Source organism: Lissotriton vulgaris, chromosome 8, assembly GCF_964263255.1.
Source record: "Lissotriton vulgaris chromosome 8, aLisVul1.2, whole genome shotgun sequence".
Taxonomy (NCBI): Eukaryota; Metazoa; Chordata; class Amphibia; order Caudata; family Salamandridae; genus Lissotriton; species Lissotriton vulgaris.
The window spans coordinates 723,353,290-723,374,707 of NC_141696.1; positions in this window are offsets into that span (position 1 = coordinate 723,353,290).

Sequence of the window (21,418 nt, forward strand, 5' to 3'; positions counted from 1 at the left end):
AAAATCCACTGAAGCACATATATTGAGACCTAGCAAAGGCACATCGGGCTAACAGTCCCTACAATTTTGCCAAGTTTCGTGGAAATCCATTCAGCCGTTCGGGCTAAAAGTGAGTCCAACCGCCCTATGGAAATTAACATGGGAAAAACGCGTTTTGGGACCCCCCTTTTTTCTCGGCCCCCCCTTGACGAACCCCCCCCCCCAAATTTCCAGGAGCTGCTCAGAAACAAAATGTGCCATTTTCCTGAAAATTTCAGCCGATTCCGTCCACAAACGCCAAAGTTATTAGACATAGAATTTTCAGAAATCCCATAGGGAAAAAATCCTAACTATATATACCTACTGGCTATCGCCAGTAGGTAATTTATACATATATATGTATATTTATATTCACTGAAAAAACCATAGGTTTCAGGCCTTATATAGTTAGGAATCAGCTTTTAAAAAACCTTTGAAATTCACTCAAAAAACTATAAGTTTTAGGGGTGTTATAGTTAGCTGGACCTTTCACTCATACAAAACCATTGAAATTGCTCCTATATAGTTAGTTGTACTAACAATATTTCGCGCACCCGCAATCCACTGCTGATGATGTCACATATTAGATCATTCATGATCGCGCACCCCCGCAATTTTTCAAAAAATAAATAAATTGGGGGGCCTGGGGGGTCCTTGTGGGACCCCCTGGGCAGGCCTAGGGGGTCAGGGTATTTCTACCCTGCCCCTTTTTGAGTTCTACATGTTTGTTTTTCTGCTTTCCTGTGCCTCAGTCTACAGAGGCACAAGATGGCTGCCAACAATTTCTGTTTTGGAGTGTTGACAGACAGTGGCATCCAATCAGCATGCAGCTCATACTCGGGAAGGTACAGAGTACAGTAAGCTTACAGTGCACGCACGGTGCAATGCCTATAGATATAAAAGTCTGGGGGTAACTATTGATGGAGATCTGTCTCTAAACACCCAAGTGGGCACAGTGGTTTCTAAATGTTTCTTTCAACTGCGAAAGATCCAGAAGATACATCACTTGCTCACCCAGGCAGCACTGATACAAGTTGTGATTGGCCTAGTCTTGTCCCATCTAGATTATGCAAATTCATTCTATCTAGGCCTTCCCTCTTATCAGATCAAGAGGCTCCAGCTTGTACAGAACCAGGTGCCACGGCTGATTTACCAGCAGCCCAAGTGGCAATCGGCCAGACCCCTGATAAAAAAACTACACTGGCTCCCACTGCTCCAACGGGCCACCTTCAAATCTGCTTGTCTCACATTTAAATCCCTAAATTGTTATAGTCCTATTTTGATTAATAACTTGATATTGAGATATATTCCAATCCGTGACCTTCGTTCCAAACACCAAAACTTGTTGGTGAGCGCAAAGTTCAAGTGGAAGCGGCATGGCCGGTGTCACTTCGGATATCTGGCGCCCCAACTCTGGAACTCACTCCCATGGGAGATCCGTTCCTATCCCGATCTGCTTCAATTTAGAAAGCAGCTCAAGACATGGCTGTTCATACAGGCACATGAGTAAACCAGTCCCACTGCAGTCAACTCAGAACAGCTCGAAATAGCGCCATGAAACCTTGGTCGAAGTGCGCTTTACAAATAGGTTATAACATAACATAACATATATATTTTTAAAATCCGATTTTCTCACCAACTACTGGAGGGATTTACACCATCTTACCAAAAGGGCGTAACAATAATTTAACTTGATGTGCAGATTAGCCATATTGAAAATTATCAATAATCATAATGCCAATGGCATGATGCGGTAATACATTTGCAAAATCATAACGTTTGTCAGCTGTATACCGGAACAAAATTCATAATATATCTGCAGTAATACAGTACGAACAAACAAAATGCTCAAGTCAGTTGAGCATTTTGTTCGTTCGTACTGTATTTGACGAATGTATTACCGCACCATGCCATTGGCATTATGATTATTGATAATTTTCAATATGGGTAATCTGCACATCAAGTTAAATTATTGTTTGGTTTTGAATAATGCACCTGTTGCTTCATCAATTTAATGAACTGCAGATTTACCATTACAAGAGGCCCGCCATTACAGTCCTCTGTTGATGTCGATTTATGTTTGTTTGAACAACACTTTATTAAGACACTGTATGTTGCACTTTCTTTCACGTGATCAAGGCTTGAGAGCCGAAACATGTTGTGAGAGGAATAAACCCCGTATTCCTTCATCTTATCTGGTGTGGATTATTTGTATGTCGAGAGCGTACGTTACTTGGACTTTGTTGCACATTTGAACTACCGGCGTGCTTCGCCGGCGTGTACGCCAACTCCCGAGGGGCCTCAGCGATCAGAAGAAGCGTTGGTTTTTTGGAATATATATATATATATATATATATATATATATATACATATATATATATATATATATATATATATATATATATATATATATATATATGTATATATATATATGTGTATAACCTACTGGCGATAGCCAGTAGGTATATATAGTTAGGATTTTTTCTCTATGGAACTTTTGAAAATTCTATGCCTAATAACTTTGGCGTTTGTGGACGGAATCGGCTGAAATTTTCAGGAAAATGGCACATTTTGTTTCTGAGCAGCCCCTAAAAATTTGGTGGGGTTTCGTCAAGGGGGGGCTGAGAAAAAAGGGGGGTCCCAAAACGCGTTTTTTGCATTGAGTTTTCCATAGGGCGGTTGGACTCACTTTTAGCTCGAACGGCTGAATGGATTTGCACGAAACTTGGCAAAATTGTAGGGACTGTTAGCCCGATGTGCCTTTGCTAGGTCTCAATATATGTGCTTCAGTGGATTTTGAGAAATTAACGTTTAAAACAAGATATATATCTGTAACAGCGCTCCGGGCAGCGCTCCGGTTCGCGAACTTTTCGCGTATCGGAACTTTGCGAAGCGAAGCTGATTGGCTCTCCGGTGTCTGTCAACATTCTAAACAGTCCGGAGCGGCCGCCATCTTGTCTCTCGGTAGGATCGAGAGACAAGAGGAGGCCAAAACAAAGGGGGAAATGAAGGAAAGGGGGCAAGGTAGACCCCTTCTGACCCCTAGGATTGATGAGGGGGATATTATAGAGCCACGCCGGGCCCAAAAAAAAAAAAAAAAAAATCCGATTTTTTCGCCGTAGAGACGCGTCTTGGTTTGCGAACCGGGCAGCTAACCGGGCAGCTAACCGGGAAGCTAACCGTCAGTGTAACCCAAAAAAAAAAATAATAAATTCCGATTTTTTCGCCGTAGAGACGCGTCTTGGTTCGCGAACCGGGCAGCTAACCGGGCAGCTAACCGGGAAGCTAACCGTCAGTGTAACCCAAAAAAAAAAAAAAATAAATTCCGATTTTTTCGCCGTAGAGACGCGTCTTGGTTCGCGAACCGGGCAGCTAACCGGGAAGCTAACCGGCAGTGTAACGGGAGTCTGAGGAGTAGCTGATTGGCTGTCAATATTGTAAACAGTCCGGAGCGGCCGCCATCTTGTCTCTCGGTAGGATCGAGAGACAAGAGGAGGCCAAAACAAAGGGGGAAATGAAGGAAAGAGGGCAAGGTAGACCCCTTCTGACCCCCTAGGATTGATGAGGGGGATATTATAAAGCCACGTGGGGCCAAAAAAAAACAAACAAAAAAATCCGATTTTTTCGCCGTAGAGACGCGTCTTGGTACGCGAACTGGGCAGCTAACCGGGCAGCTACCGGGAAGCTAATCGGCAGTGTAACGGGAGTCTGAGGAGAAGCTGATTGGCTGTTATCATTGTAAACAGTCTGGAGCGGCCGCCATCTTGTCTCTCTGTGGAATCGAGAGACAAGAGGTGGAAAAAAAAAAGGTGTAAATGAATGAAAGGGGTAAGGCAGACCCCTCCTGAACCCCTAGGATTGATGAGGGGGCTATTAAAGTTCCCTGGGGGGTGAAAAAAAAAAATTTGCGATTTTTCGCGGTAAAGGTGCTTCCTGGTACGTTAACCGGGCAGCTAACCGGCAGCGTAACGGGAGTCCGACATATTGTGTTTTTTGAACGTTTGTGATATGTGCACGTGTGGATTTTGTCTAATTAAGGTTAAAAATATATATATATATCTTTAAGCGTGTTCTGGCGCGCTTACGTTTTGGGTTTGGTTTGCGCTGCAGAGACGATACGTCACGGTTATGCGATGCATCATGAGGCGTCTCACGGGCTACGTGATACGTCACTTAATAAAGAATATATTTTACAGCTATAGATATTAGCTTTTAAAAAACCAATGAAATTCACAGAAAAAACCATAGGTTATAGACCATATATAGTTAGGAATTTGCATTTACAAAACCTTGGTGATGTCATCAGTGATGTCACTGACCATGTCATGAATGATGTAATATGTGACATCATTAGCAGTGGATTGCGGGTCCGCGATATATAGTTAGTGCAACTAACTATATATGGAATTTCAATGGTTTTGTGCAAATAAAATAAGGTTTTTTAAATGCTAATCCCTAACTATATATGGTCTATAACCTATGGTTTTTTCAGTGAATATATATATATATATATATATATATATATATATATGTATATATATATCCACACAGTGCAGGAACCCAAATTGACTGGAGCCACACGGAGTTCAGATTAAGCTCGTTTATTCAATCTCACATCTTGCTAACAGGCGCCTGCCCCAGCAGCACAGATCCAGAATTAAAACGCCGGACGCGTTTCGAGAGTAAATTCTCTTCATCAGCGGCGTGGTGATGTGAGGGAAATGAAAGCGTCTTTATTTGCACACGTTGTTTTTAAGCACACCCGCCCCAGTGGGCGCGGTCAAATGAATGGCCTTGTGGGATGTGTAGTCGGCATTCTGTCCCAAGTGGGTGCGCCTGCATTCCCCTTCTAGTTTCCACAACATATATCCACAGTGGGTTGATTTGCAATGCTGGTTGGCTATAGAGCCAGCCCTCTTCACTACGGGGGGCAAGTGGACGCGAACGTTCTTAAGGACATTTGCAGGGGTTGCCCTTTTGAACACTCTATACAAGAACTGAAAGCATGGCAGGGAAACAAACTAGATGTGCCTTCTTTCCCACTTGGTTTGAAATTTGGATCCATTTCGCCAGGATTAGTCCCTACCTGACACGGACTACAGATCCCAAAACGCCACTGATTGCTAACGCCCAGGGGGCGGGGACTGCGTATGTAAAGGGGAGAGTTCTGGTGGATGACGTACATGCCACTGAAGAAGAGAGCTCGTCTCTCGAAATGCATTTGGCAGCTGACTTACTTTGAAGATCGTCTCCTTTGAATTCCTGCTGGCAGGTTCTTGAAAAATAAAGAGTTCATTATGGAGTTCGTGTGTGGCAGCTTCCTAAAGGGTCCCCTCACTGTGTTGGATTTATAAACGGCCGCCCGGTCGTGGAAGCTGCCCGCTGTTGCTACAGAGCCAGCCCTCTTCACTACGGGGGGCAAGTGGACGCGAACGTTCTTAAGGACATTTGCAGGGGTTGCCCTTTTGAACACTCTATACAAGAACTGAAAGCATGGCAGGGAAACAAACTAGATGTGCCTTCTTTCCCACTTGGTTTGAAATTTGGATCCATTTCGCCAGGATTAATCCCTACCTGACACGGACTACAGATCCCAAAACGCCACTGATTGCTAACGCCCAGGGGGCGGGGACTGCGTATGTAAAGGGGAGAGTTCTGGTGGATGACGTACATGCCACTGAAGAAGAGAGCTCGTCTCTCGAAATGCATTTGGCAGCTGACTTACTTTGAAGATCGTCTCCTTTGAATTCCTGCTGGCAGGTTCTTGAAAAATAAAGAGTTCATTATGGAGTTTGTGTGTGGCAGCTTCCTAAAGGGTCCCCTCACTGTGTTGGATTTATAAACGGCCGCCCGGTCGTGGAAGCTGCCCGCTGTTGCTACAGAGCCAGCCCTCTTCACTACGGGGGGGCAAGTGGACGCGAACGTTCTTAAGGACATTTGCAGGGGTTGCCCTTTTGAACACTCTATACAAGAACTGAAAGCATGGCAGGGAAACAAACTAGATGTGCCTTCTTTCCCACTTGGTTTGAAATTTGGATCCATTTCGCCAGGATTAATCCCTACCTGACACGGACTACAGATCCCAAAACGCCACTGATTGCTAACGCCCAGGGGGGGGGGACTGCGTATGTAAAGGGGAGAGTTCTGGTGGATGACGTACATGCCACTGAAGAAGAGAGCTCGTCTCTCGAAATGCATTTGGCAGCTGACTTACTTTGAAGATCGTCTCCTTTGAATTCCTGCTGGCAGGTTCTTGAAAAATAAAGAGTTCATTATGGAGTTCGTGTGTGGCAGCTTCCTAAAGGGTCCCCTCACTGTGTTGGATTTATAAACGGCCGCCCGGTCGTGGAAGCTGCCCGCTGTTGCTACAGAGCCAGCCCTCTTCACTACGGGGGGGCAAGTGGACGCGAACGTTCTTAAGGACATTTGCAGGGGTTGCCCTTTTGAACACTCTATACAAGAACTGAAAGCATGGCAGGGAAACAAACTAGATGTGCCTTCTTTCCCACTTGGTTTGAAATATGGATCCATTTCGCCAGGATTAATCCCTACCTGACACGGACTACAGATCCCAAAACGCCACTGATTGCTAACGCCCAGGGGGCGGGGACTGGGTATGTAAAGGGGAGAGTTCTGGTGGATGACGTACATGCCACTGAAGAAGAGAGCTCGTCTCTCGAAATGCATTTGGCAGCTGACTTACTTTGAAGATCGTCTCCTTTGAATTCCTGCTGGCAGGTTCTTGAAAAATGAAGAGTTCATTATGGAGTTCGTGTGTGGCAGCTTCCTAAAGGGTCCCCTCACTGTGTTGGATATATATATATATATATATATATATATATATATATATATATATATATATATATATATATATATATATATATTACCTACTGGCGATAGCCAGTAGGTATATATAGTTAGGATTTTTTTCCTATGGGATTTTTGAAAATTCTATGTCGAATAACTTTGGCTTATGAGGACAGAATTGGCTGAAATTTTCAGGAAAATGGAACATTTTGTTTCTGAGCAGCCCCTGAAAATTTGGGGGGGTTTCGTCAAGGGGGGGCCGAGAAAAAAGGGGGGTCCCAAAACGTGTTTTTCCCATGCAATTTTCCATAGGGCGGTTGGCCTCACTTTTAACCTGAACGGCTGAATGGATTTACACCAAACTTGGCAAAATTGTAGGGACTGGTAGCCCGATGTGCCTTTGCTATGTCTCAAGATATAGGCTCCAGTGGTTTTTACGAAAATTAACTTTGAAAAATATATATTGGGCTACATTGGGCTATATATATGTTGGAGCCCAAATGTAGCCCAATGTAGCCCAATGTAGCCCAATGTAGCCCAAAGATGGCCGCCAGAGACAAAAAAAAACAAATGTAGCCCAAATATCAGCCAGATGTAGCCCAACTATAGCCCAATGACAGATTGTCCCAGAGTGTTCTAAAGAACAACTAGAGTGCTAACAGTCCTACTTATTACAAAGGTATGGCACACCTGCAGCCATCTTGATTGGAATAAAGTGTTAACTCTTAAAACATTTAATTTAAAAAGGAACAAAATGAGGGGGTTCATTTTGCCATAGAAAGTATGATTAGCGAATATATGACGAAATCCCGCATACCATCAGTCCGCAAAAAAAATCCTGCATGTACTATTAGGCCGCAAATTAAAATAACGAAAACTTTTAGAACGAATATGCCTTTAGCATACACTAAACAACTAAACTACCCTAAACCCTAAAACACTACCCCCAGCATGACCCTACACTACACAAACAGTACAACACTACCCTAAACCCTAAAACACTACCCCCAGCATGACCCTACACTACACAAACACTACAACACTACCCTAAACCCTAAAACACTACCCCCAGCATGACCCTACACTACACAAACACTACAACACTACCCTAAACCCTAAAACACTACCCCCAGCATGACCCTACACTACACAAACACTACAACACTACCCTAAACCCTAAAACACTACCCCCAGCATGACCCTACACTACGCAAACACTACAACACTACCCAAAACCCTAAAACACTACACCCCAGCATGACCCTACACTACGCAAACACTACAACACTACCCTAAACCCTAAAACACTACCCCCAGCATGACCCTACACTACACAAACACTACAACACAACCCTAAACCCTAAAACACTACCCCCAGCATGACCCTACACTACGCAAACACTACAACACAACCCTAAACCCTAAAACACTACCCCCAGCATGACCCTACACTACGCAAACACTACAACACTAACCTAAATCCTAAAACACTACCCCCAGCATGACCCTACACTACGCAAACACTACAACACTACCCAAAACCCTAAAACACTACACCCCAGCATGACCCTACACTACGCAAACACTACAACACTACCCTAAACCCTAAAACACTACCCCCAGCATGACCCTACACTACGCAAACACTACAACACTACCCAAAGCCCTAAAACACTACACCCCAGCATGACCATACACTACGCAAACACTACAACACTACCCTAAACCCTAAAACACTACCCACAGCATGACCCTACACTACGCAAACACTACAACACTACCCTAAACCCTAAAACACTACCCCCAGCATGACCCTACACTACGCAAACACTACAACACTACCCTAAACCCTAAAACACTACCCCCAGCATGACCCTACACTACGCAACCACTACAACACTACCCTAAACCCTAAAACACTACCCCCAGCATGACCCTACACTACGCAAACACTACAACACTACCCTAAACCCTAAAACACTACCCTCAGCATGACCCTACACTACGCAAACACTACAACACTACCCAGCATGACCCTACACTACGCAAACACTACAACACTACCCTAAACCCTAAAACACTACCCCCAGCATGACCCTACACTACGCAACCACTACAACACTACCCTAAACCCTAAAACACTACCCCCAGCATGACCCTACACTACGCAAACACTACAACACTACCCTAAACCCTAAAACACTACCCTCAGCATGACCCTACACTACGCAAACACTACAACACTACCCAAAACCCTAAAACACTACCCCCAGCATGACCCTACACTACGCAAACACTACAACACTACCCAAAACCCTAAAACACTACCCCCAGCATGACCCTACACTACGCAAACACTACAACACTACCCTAAACCCTAAAACACTACCCCCAGCATGACCCTACACTACGCAAACACTACAACACTACCCAAAACCCTAAAACACTACACCCCAGCATGACCCTACACTACGCAAACACTACAACACTACCCTAAACCCTAAAACACTACCCCCAGCATGACCCTACACTACGCAAACACTACAACACTACCCAAAACCCTAAAACACTACACCCCAGCATGACCCTACACTACGCAAACACTACAACACTACCCTAAACCCTAAAACACTACCCCCAGCATGACCCTACACTACGCAAACACTACAACACTACCCTAAACCCTAAAACACTACCCCCAGCATGACCCTACACTACGCAAACACTACAACACTACCCTAAACCCTAAAACACTACCCCCAGCATGACCCTACACTACACAAACACTACAACACTACCCTAAACCCTAAAACACTACCCTCAGCATGACCCTACACTACGCAAACACTACCCAAAACCCTAAAACACTACCCCCAGCATGACCCTACACTACGCAAACACTACAACACTACCCAAAACCCTAAAACACTACCCCCCAGCATGACCCTACACTACGCAAACACTACAACACTACCCAAAACCCTAAAACACTACCCCCAGCATGACCCTACACTACGCCAACACTACAACACTACCCAAAACCATAAAACACTACCCCCAGCATGACCCTACACTACGCAAACACTACAACACTACCCAAAACCCTAAAACACTACACCCCAGCATGACCCTACACTACGCAAACACTACAACACTACCCAAAACCCTAAAACACTACACCCCAGCATGACCCTACACTACGCAAACACTACAACACTACCCAAAACCCTAAAACACTACCCCCAGCATGACCCTACACTACGCAAACACTACAACACTACCCAAAACCCTAAAACACTACCCCCAGCATGACCCTACACTACGCAAACACTACAACACTACCCTAAACCCTAAAATACTACACCCCAGCATGACCCTACACTACGCAAACACTACAACACTACCCAAAACCCTAAAACACTACCCCCAGCATGACCCTACACTACGCAAACACTACAACACTATCCTAAACCCTAAAACACTACGCCCAGCATAACCCTACACTACGCAACACTACAACACTACCCTAAACCCTAAAACACTAGCCCCAGCATGACCCTACACTACGCAAACACTACAACACAACCCTAAACCCTAAAACACTACCCCCAGCATGACCCTACACTACGCAAACACTACAACACTACCCTGAACCCTAAAACACTACCCCCAGCATGACCCTACACTACGCAAACACTACAACACAACCCTAAACCCTAAAACACTACCCCCAGCATGACCCTACACTAAACAACCACCACAACTCTACACTACACTAACACAACACTACACTACACAACACTACACTACACTACACAATCACTAACCCACGAAAAAATTAACACAAACCCACTTACCTCTCTCGTCATCGTGGTTTTCACAACGCAAATGCATTTACCATACATGCCTTTAAAACGTAATTCTTTGTAAAGGCATGCGCGATAAATGCACATGCGTTTTGAAAAAATGCGGGATAATGGTATGCGAGCTCAATGACCTTGCGGGATAATGGTATGCGGACTGAAAGTCTGCGGGATAAAAAATGCGGGAAAATGGCTGCAAACCATGATTAGCAGCAGACTTCCCTGGTGAGCACTAGCTTTACTACAGTGATCTAATGAGCAACTAGAGTGCTAACATTCAGAATTTATGGCAAATGTGTGACACATCTGAATGCCTTCTTGATAGAACCAAAGTAAACAAGCATTGAAAATGCAATAGATCTCGCCCTCGTTTAAGTTAAAGCCATTCTGTTTGTAATGAGGTGGCTTTTTAGCTTTGCTTTTATTAGTGTTTTTAAAACTTTCATGTAAATAACATGCATATGTATGCATATATGTATATGTATGCATGCATTTATATTTATATAGATATGCAGATTACATATGTTTATATATGTATATTACCTACTGGCGATAGCCAGTGGGTATATATAGTTAGGATTTTTTCTCTATGGGATTTCTGAAAATTCTATGTCTAATAACTTTGGCGTTTGTGGACGGAATTGGCTGAAATTTTCAGGAAAATGGCACATTTTTTTTCTGAGCAGCCCCTGAAAATTTAGTGGGGTTTCGTCAAGGGGGGGCCGAGAACAAAGGGGGGTCCCAAAACGCGTTTTTCCCATTCATTTTTCCATAGGGCGGTTGGACTCACTTTTAGCTCGAACGGCTGAATAGATTTACATGAAACTTGGCAAAATTGTAGATATGGTTTGCCCGACGTGCCTTTGCTATGTCTCAATATATGTGCTCCAGTGGATTTTGAGAAATTAACGTTTAAAAAAATATATATATCTGTGACAGCGCTCCGGTTAGCGCCCCGGTTCGCGTACCTGACGCTTAACGGAACTTCGCGAAGCGAATCTGATTGGCTCTCCGGTGTCTGTCAACATTCTAAACAAACCGGAGCGGCCGCCATCTTGTCTCTCGGTACGATCGAGAGACAAGATGTGGTGAAAAACGAAGGGGGAAATGAAGGAAAGGGGGCAAGGTAGACCACTCCTGACCCCCTAGGATTGTTGAGGGGGATATTAAAGTGCCCCGCGGGGCAAAAAATTTTGCGATTTTACGCCGTAGAGGCGCGTCCCGGTACGCGAACCGGGCAGCTCACCGGGCAGCTAACCGGGCAGCTAACCGGCAGCGTAGCTGTCAACATTGTAAACAGTCCGGAGCAGCCGCCATCTTGTCTCTCGGTAGGTTCGAGAGACAAGATGTGGTGAAAAAAGAAGGGGGAAATGAAGGAAAGGGGGCAAGGTAAACCCCTCCTGACCCCCTAGGATTGATGAGGGGGATATTAAAGTCCCCCGCGATTTTTCGCGGTAGAGGCGCTTCCCGGTACGCGAACCGGGCAGCTAACCGGCAGCGTAACGGGAGTCCGCCATCTTGTGTTTTTGGAGCGTCCGGTTCGCGTACCGGGTAGCGTCCCGGTAAGCGTAACAAGGGGAAAACCAAGAGAAACAGTAAAAAAAAAATGAAGGGAATAGATTTCCAGCAAACTTGGCAAAATTGTAGGGACTGTTTGTTTGATGTGCCTTTGCAAGGCCTCAAGATATGTGCACGTGTGGATTTTGTCTAATTAAGGTTAAAAAAAATATATATATCTGTAAGCGTGCTCCGGCACGCTTACGCTACGGGTTTTCTTTGCGCTGCAGAACCGATACGTCACGGTTATGCGACGCGTCATGAGGCGTCTCACGTGGCTACGTGATACGTCACGTAATAAAGAATATATTTTACAGCTATAGATATTAGCTTTTAAAAAACCAATGAAATTCACTGAAAAAACCATAGGTTATAGACCATATATAGTTAGGAATTTGCATTTACAAAACCTTGAAAATTCACTGAAAAAACCATAGGTTAGAGACCATATATAGTTAGCTGGACATTTTATTGACATAAAACCAATGAAATTCCATATATAGTTAGTTGCACTAACTATATATCGCGCACCCGCAATCCACTGCTGATGATGTCACATATTACATCATTCATGACATGGTCAGTGACATCACTGATGACATCACTGATGACATCTCAAATGACATCACTGATGACATCACTGATGACATCTCAAATGACATCAGTGATGACATCATGACACACCAATACCAGTTACTACATACGCACTCACTGATTCCTACGTCTACACACACATTCACTCATTCACCCATACAATCACTCATACATACAGTCACTCATTATTACAACACTATCATATGCACTCATACACCTATGCAGACACTCACACACTGCCACTCATCCATGGAGTTACTCACACACCTAGTCAGTCCTGTAAAGAATCAATCACACTTCCATTTCCTCATCTATACAGTTAAACACAGAACACCATACTTCAGTGACATCACTGATGACATCACTGATGACATCTCAAATGACATCACTGATGACATCTCAAATGACATCACTGATGACATCATGACACACCAATACCAGTTACTACATACGCACTCACTGATTCCTACGTCTACACACACATTCACTCATTCACCCATACAATCACTCATACATACAGTCACTCATTATTACAACACTATCATATGCACTCATACACCTAATCAGTCCTGTGAAGAATCAATCACACTTCGATTTCCTCATCTATACAGTTAAACACAGAACACCATACTTTCCACACATATACTAACACATACTTACTCTCTTATACAATCACTGATACAAGTACACATTGATATGCACAGAGTCACACACCTCCCAGCCAGCCACACACACACTCAGTCTTCCATACATCCACTCATTCTTCAATATGTAAAACATATTTAAACTTTACAAAAACACACAGACACTAGATGATGTCATCAGGGATGTCATTTGAGATGTCATCAGTGATGTCATCAGTGATGTCATTTGAGATGTCATCAGTGATGTCATCAGTGATGTCACTGACCATGTCATGAATGATGTAATATGTGACATCATCAGCAGTGGATTGCGGGTGCGCGATATATAGTTAGTGCAACTAACTATATATGGAATTTCATTGGTTTTATGTCAATAAAATGTCCAGCTAACTATATATGGTCTCTAACCTATGGTTTTTTCAGTGAATATATATATATATATATATATATATATATATATATATATATATATATATATGAGAAGCAGTTGCAGCCCAAGCTGGTGTTGGCGCTCTGTTAATGGAGTGGTGCGAGTTTTCTACGACTGGGCTAGTCGTTAAAGTATTGCTCAGGGTTCCCAGCAGGGAAATGAAAACGCACTCTCTCGTCTCGGTTCAGTTACAGTGGTTTATTCAACAACCAGTACCCAACGCATTTCGCTTCTTACAAAGCTTGCTCACAGGATGTTGAGCCAGTTTCTAAGTCCTCCTTTTAACACACAGAGTCATGTGACTTCCTGTGTTGTCAATAGAAGCATGCTGGTTAATGTAGTCTCCACTACATTTTCATCACCAGTTTGCTCCATTGTATGTCCTTATAGAGTTTTTAACGAAAAAAGGGGGGGGGGGAGAGTGCATATTATAGTGTGCAGACAATATAAATAACTCTTTGGTGAGTTTTGTGATGACTTCTTTGTCTTTCCAATGTGACCATTGAATCGGTGATCTGGTGTCACGTGTTGCAATTCACAGTTTTTCTGTTTATCAGTAGTGTTACCACAGAGTCTTTTTTGTTCTGCTGTGTTTTATGATTGTTGCCCTCTAGTGGGCAAGTTTAGTTTACTGAATTCAGGGGATCCACTTTGTCATTCTTCTATCAATGAGATTAGAATCCTTACCAGAGGCCTGAACTTTTGTCCCACTTCCCACATAAACACCACGGAAGTAAGAATCGACATATACAAATATACTAGAAAATTCAAATTGGCAAAGATCTACGCAGAGAAATCAAAAAGCAAAACAAAACACTAAAGTGGGAATGAAACTGAACAACTATTGGTTGAAGACCTTAGTGGACTAAACAAGCTAGTAACCATGGGAACCACAACTCTATCACAAGAGGTAGAAGCACTAATGACATTGGAAGAAACATTGCCAACTCAGGGGGCCAGTGAGAGTGGTCTAAGAACCATATCAAAATTCAACCCACAACCTTCCCCTGGCAACAAAATCGATCTCTTTCAAGATCTAGTAGTGGAAGACCTCTATAAATTACAGCCACACAGGAATAAACATAACCTGACAAAATCACAAATGGAACAACTGAAACAACTTGAAATGGACACAATGATAGAGATAAAGCCTGCTGATAAAGGTGGAAACATCGTTATCATGGAAAAGACAGAGTATGTTAGCAGAGGCCCAACGCCAGTTAGAAGATAGAGATTGTTACATAGAACTGGAGAAAGACCCAACCAAGGATCTAGGTCTAAACTACAAACAAAACTAACTAACTGGCATGCACAAGGCCTAATTGATGACCAAGAACGAAAATATTTGGACAACAAAAACCCAGTGGTACCCACCTTCTACCACCTCCCGAAGGTGCATAAGGACAAACAAAAACCTCCAGGGAGGCCAATTGTTTCAGCCAAAAACTCACTTATGGAGCCCATATCAAATTACCTTGACAAATTTTTGGCCCCCTTGGTAAAAAAACTACCGGCCTACTTAAAGGACACGACAGACCTACTGCAAAAACTCGAAACTGGCACATGGTCGCCAAATTGCCTACTCATCACAATGGACGTGGTGTCATTGTACACCAATATAGAACACCACGTAGGGACACAAGCCTGCAAATTATTTCTTGCCAAACGGAACATTCAGTATAAAGATCACAACGAAATGCTAAATGAAATGATCTTTTTATGCTTGCACCAAAACATTTTCATGTTCAACAAAAAAAAAATACAAGCAAACAAAAGGCTGTGCCATGGACTTTTCATTCTAGCCCAACTACGCAAACTTAACCATGGGATGGTTCGAACAGCATCTGGCGTGGCATACCAGAAATTACCAATGGAATGCGAAAATCATCTTGTGGCTTCGATTTATCGATGATTTGCTAATTATTTGGGACGGCACAAGGGAAGACTTTCTAACATACTTTGAAAAGCTGAATAACACCACCACCAATCTGAAATTCACAATGGAAACTAGCCCAGAAAGGGTAACATTTCTGGACACAGAAATCTACATTAGAAATGCAACCATACAAACCACCTTGCATCGCAAACAGCCACGAATGCCATTCTCCATGGTGAAAGTTTTCACAATAACAAACTCAAATGGAGTATTCCATATGGAGAACTTTTACGCTTCAGACGAAATTGTTCAGATAATGAAGAATTTCAGCGACATAGCAGAAACGCCATCAAAAGATTCAAAGCAAGGGGCTACCCAACCAAGGTGGTTGAACAAAGTCTGAAAAGAGTACTTACACAGGATCGCAAAGAAATTTTGCACAAAACAGATGAACAACAAGCAAACACTGATGTGATCCGATTAATAACTATCCACAGCGCCGAAAACAACAAGTTGTCAAAAATCATACAGAAGCACTGGCCAATTTTGAAGACTGATCCTACTCTGGCACAAATCATAGGCGACCACCCTAACATAACTTACAGATGGGCAAGAAACCTGGGAGACCGTCTAGTGAACAGCCATTACAAAGAAACACCGAAGATTGACTGGCTGCAACGAAAAGGTTTCTTCCCATGCAGACACTGCAAAGTATGTAAAATTGCAAAACCAACAAAAGAAATAGAAATCAGAAAAGGAACGAAATGGACAATACCCCAACACCTGACGTGCAAAAGCTCATATGTGGTATATCTAATTGAATGCCCTTGTAACAAAAAATATATAGGGAGCACAACCTTCGAAGCAAAGAAGAGGATATTAGAACACACGAGGGCGACAACAAATAGAGATCGCTCCTATGCAGTGGCGAGACACATGGAACAATCGCACGAAAGTAACTGGGAATTACTCAAATGCTGCGCCATAGAACAAGTTCCACAAACCGAGCGGGTGGTGACCGCCTCATAAACCTGAGAAGAAAAGAGTCGAAACATATCATTAACTTCAGGACTCTGGAACCTAGAGGCTTAAACCTAACAGAAGAACTTTATGTACACCTCTAATCTCATTGACAGAAGAATGACAAAGTGGATCCCCTGAATTCAGTAAACTAAACTTGCCCACGAGAGGGCAACAATCATAAAACACAGAAGAACAAAAAAGACTCTGTGGTAACACTACTGATAAACAGAAAAACTGTGAATTGCAACACGTGACACCAGATCACCGATTCAATGGTCGCATTGGAGAGACAAAGAAGTCATCACAAAACTCACCAAAGAGTTATTTATATTGTCTGCACACTATAATATGCACTCCCCCCCCTTTTTTCGTTAAAAACTGTATAAGGACATACAATGGAGCAAACTGGTGATGAAAATGTAGTGGAGACTACATTAACCAGCATGCATCTATTGACAACACAGGAAGTCACATGACTCTGTGTGTTAAAAGTTGGACTTAGAAACTGGCTCAACATCCCGTGAGCAAGCTTTGTAAGAAGCGAAACGCGTTGGGTACTGGTTGTTGAATAAACTGCTGTAACTGAACCGAGACGAGAGAGTGCGTTTTCATTTCCCTGCTGGGAACCCTGAGCAACCTGAGGAACCCTGAGCAATATACAGCGATATTTTGCACATCATTGCAATAATGCATTTGCACTTTAACACGGAATTTCCACGAATTAAGGTGTTGATCTTTGTGAATATACCTTTGATTAAACATGAATTTGTACCATGAAATAACGATTTTGCAGTAATGGCAACACTAAATACAACATTTGTACCGTTCAAAAATGGCCGCCATGAATATATGGTTTGAATTCACTTACCATAGACTGAAGTCCACTTTCTATGTCATTGATTGATGTTAGTGTTTTGGCGCCTTGTGGTAATTGGTTGTTGCAGTATTTAAATATGTACTCAGCCACTAACCCGCTGACAGTGAGCAAGGGCGTTCACGCCCGAAACGCGTCTGTTCGGCGTTTTGTTGTACCTCTGCACTTTAATATGGAATAAAAGAAGAATATCTAAGTAAGACTGGCTGTGGATTTATTCATCTGTGTCTGCGTACTGGACTTTGTGCAAAGGCGTTGCACAAGTAACTGGTTGGAGTGTATATATATATATATATATATATAAACTTCACTGAAAAAATAAAGGCTACAGGGACATTACATATTTACAACAAGGGGTGGTGAGGGACAGAGTCTCTGAATTAAGCAGAAAGCTCTCACCCAGTCAAGAGATCAGGGCTAGATCCAACACCGTTTTTTAGCTCACTGCACCATCCCAGTTTCAGAACCTGGCTGTATGCAAATTAGTCTGTTCCTGTCCCAGTGCATGATGGGAACAGGGCAAACCAAACTACAAAAGCCAATTCTTACACTGGGAAGGAAACAAGCTCCGGGGACCGGTTTCTGGCATTACAGCCGTCTTCGGCCCGGTTTGCTTGAATCCTGATGGTGCAATGAGCAAGGGTCTCACATCTGAGAATACCCTTCCACGCTTAGGGTGGACAAAAATATTTACAACAAGGGGTGGTGAGGGACAGAGTCTCTGAATTAAGCAGAAAGCTCTCACCCAGTCAAGAGATCAGGGCTAGATCCAACACCGTTTTTTAGCTCACTGCACCATCCCAGTTTCAGAACCTGGCTGTATGCAAATTAGTCTGTTCCTGTCCCAGTGCATGATGGGAACAGGGCAAACCAAACTACAAAAGCCAATTCTTACACTGGGAAGGAAACAAGCTCCGGGGACCGGTTTCTGGCATTACAGCCGTCTTCGGCCCGGTTTGCTTGAATCCTGATGGTGCAATGAGCAAGGGTCTCACATCTGAGAATACCCTTCCACGCTTAGGGTGGACAAAAATATTTACAACAAGGGGTGGTGAGGGACAGAGTCTCTGAATTAAGCAGAAAGCTCTCACCCAGTCAAGAGATCAGGGCTAGATCCAACACCGTTTTTTAGCTCACTGCACCATCCCAGTTTCAGAACCTGGCTGTATGCAAATTAGTCTGTTCCTGTCCCAGTGCATGATGGGAACAGGGCAAACCAAACTACAAAAGCCAATTCTTACACTGGGAAGGAAACAAGCTCCGGGGACCGGTTTCTGGCATTACAGCCGTCTTCGGCCCAGTTTGCTTGAATCCTGATGGTGCGATGAGCAAGGGTCTCACATCTGAGAATACCCTTCCACGCTTAGGGTGGACAAAAATATTTACAACAAGGGGTGGTGAGGGACAGAGTCTCTGAATTAAGCAGAAAGCTCTCACCCAGTCAAGAGATCAGGGCTAGATCCAACACCGTTTTTTAGCTCACTGCACCATCCCAGTTTCAGAACCTGGCTGTATGCAAATTAGTCTGTTCCTGTCCCAGTGCATGATGGGAACAGGGCAAACCAAACTACAAAAGCCAATTCTTACACTGGGAAGGAAACAAGCTCCGGGGACCGGTTTCTGGCATTACAGCCGTCTTCGGCCCGGTTTGCTTGAATCCTGATGGTGCAATGAGCAAGGGTCTCACATCTGAGAATACCCTTCCACGCTTAGGGTGGACAAAAATATTTACAACAAGGGGTGGTGAGGGACAGAGTCTCTGAATTAAGCAGAAAGCTCTCACCCAGTCAAGAGATCAGGGCTAGATCCAACACCGTTTTTTAGCTCACTGCACCATCCCAGTTTCAGAACCTGGCTGTATGCAAATTAGTCTGTTCCTGTCCCAGTGCATGATGGGAACAGGGCAAACCAAACTACAAAAGCCAATTCTTACACTGGGAAGGAAACAAGCTCCGGGGACCGGTTTCTGGCATTACAGCCGTCTTCGGCCCGGTTTGCTTGAATCCTGATGGTGCAATGAGCAAGGGTCTCACATCTGAGAATACCCTTCCACGCTTAGGGTGGACAAAAATATTTACAACAAGGGGTGGTGAGGGACAGAGTCTCTGAATTAAGCAGAAAGCTCTCACCCAGTCAAGAGATCAGGGCTAGATCCAACACCGTTTTTTAGCTCACTGCACCATCCCAGTTTCAGAACCTGGCTGTATGAGTCCCTTTCTCACTGCTCCATCAGGATTCAAGCAAGCCGGGCCGAAGACGGCTGAAATGCCAGAAACCGGTCCCCGGTAGCTTGTTTCCTTTCTGGTGAAGAATTGGCTTGGTAGTTTAGTCTGCCCTGTTCCCATGATGCACTGGGCCAGGGACAGACTGATTTGCATATAGCCAGGTTCTGAGCTGGGATGGGGCAGTGAGATAAATAACGGTGATGGATCAAGCCCTGATCTTTGGACTGGGTAAGAGTGGTCTGCTCAATTCAGACACTCTGTTCATCACCACCCCCTTTTCTGAATCGATTTTGGCCACTATAGGTGTGGCAGGGTATACTCAGACATGAGTCCCTTTCTCACTGCTCCATCAGGATTCAAGCAAGCCGGGCCGAAGACGGCTGAAATGCCAGAAACCGGTCCCCGGTAGCTTGTTTCCTTTCTGGTGAAGAATTGGCTTGGTAGTTTAGTCTGCCCTGTTCCCATGATGCACTGGGCCAGGGACAGACTGATTTGCATATAGCCAGGTTCTGAGCTGGGATGGGGCAGTGAGATAAATAACGGTGATGGATCAAGCCCTGATCTTTGGACTGGGTAAGAGTGGTCTGCTCAATTCAGACACTCTGTTCATCACCACCCCCTTTTCTGAATCGATTTTGGCCACTATAGGTGTGGCAGGGTATACTCAGACATGAGTCCCTTTCTCACTGCTCCATCAGGATTCAAGCAAGCCGGGCCGAAGACGGCTGAAATGCCAGAAACCGGTCCCCGGTAGCTTGTTTCCTTTCTGGTGAAGAATTGGCTTGGTAGTTTAGTCTGCCCTGTTCCCATGATGCACTGGGCCAGGGACAGACTGATTTGCATATAGCCAGGTTCTGAGCTGGGATGGGGCAGTGAGATAAATAACGGTGATGGATCAAGCCCTGATCTTTGGACTGGGTAAGAGTGGTCTGCTCAATTCAGACACTCTGTTCATCACCACCCCCTTTTCTGAATCGATTTTGGCCACTATAGGTGTGGCAGGGTATACTCAGACATGAGTCCCTTTCTCACTGCTCCATCAGGATTCAAGCAAGCCGGACCCAAGACGGCTGAAATGCCAGAAACCGGTCCCCGGTAGCTTGTTTCCTTTCTGGTGAAGAATTGGCTTGGTAGTTTAGTCTGCCCTGTTCCCATGATGCACTGGGCCAGGGACAGACTGATTTGCATATAGCCAGGTTCTGAGCTGGGATGGGGCAGTGAGATAAATAACGGTGATGGATCAAGCCCTGATCTTTGGACTGGGTAAGAGTGGTCTGCTCAATTCAGACACTCTGTTCATCACCACCCCCTTTTCTGAATCGATTTTGGCCACTATAGGTGTGGCAGGGTATACTCAGACATGAGTCCCTTTCTCACTGCTCCATCAGGATTCAAGCAAGCCGGGCCGAAGACGGCTGAAATGCCAGAAACCGGTCCCCGGTAGCTTGTTTCCTTTCTGGTGAAGAATTGGCTTGGTAGTTTAGTCTGCCCTGTTCCCATGATGCAC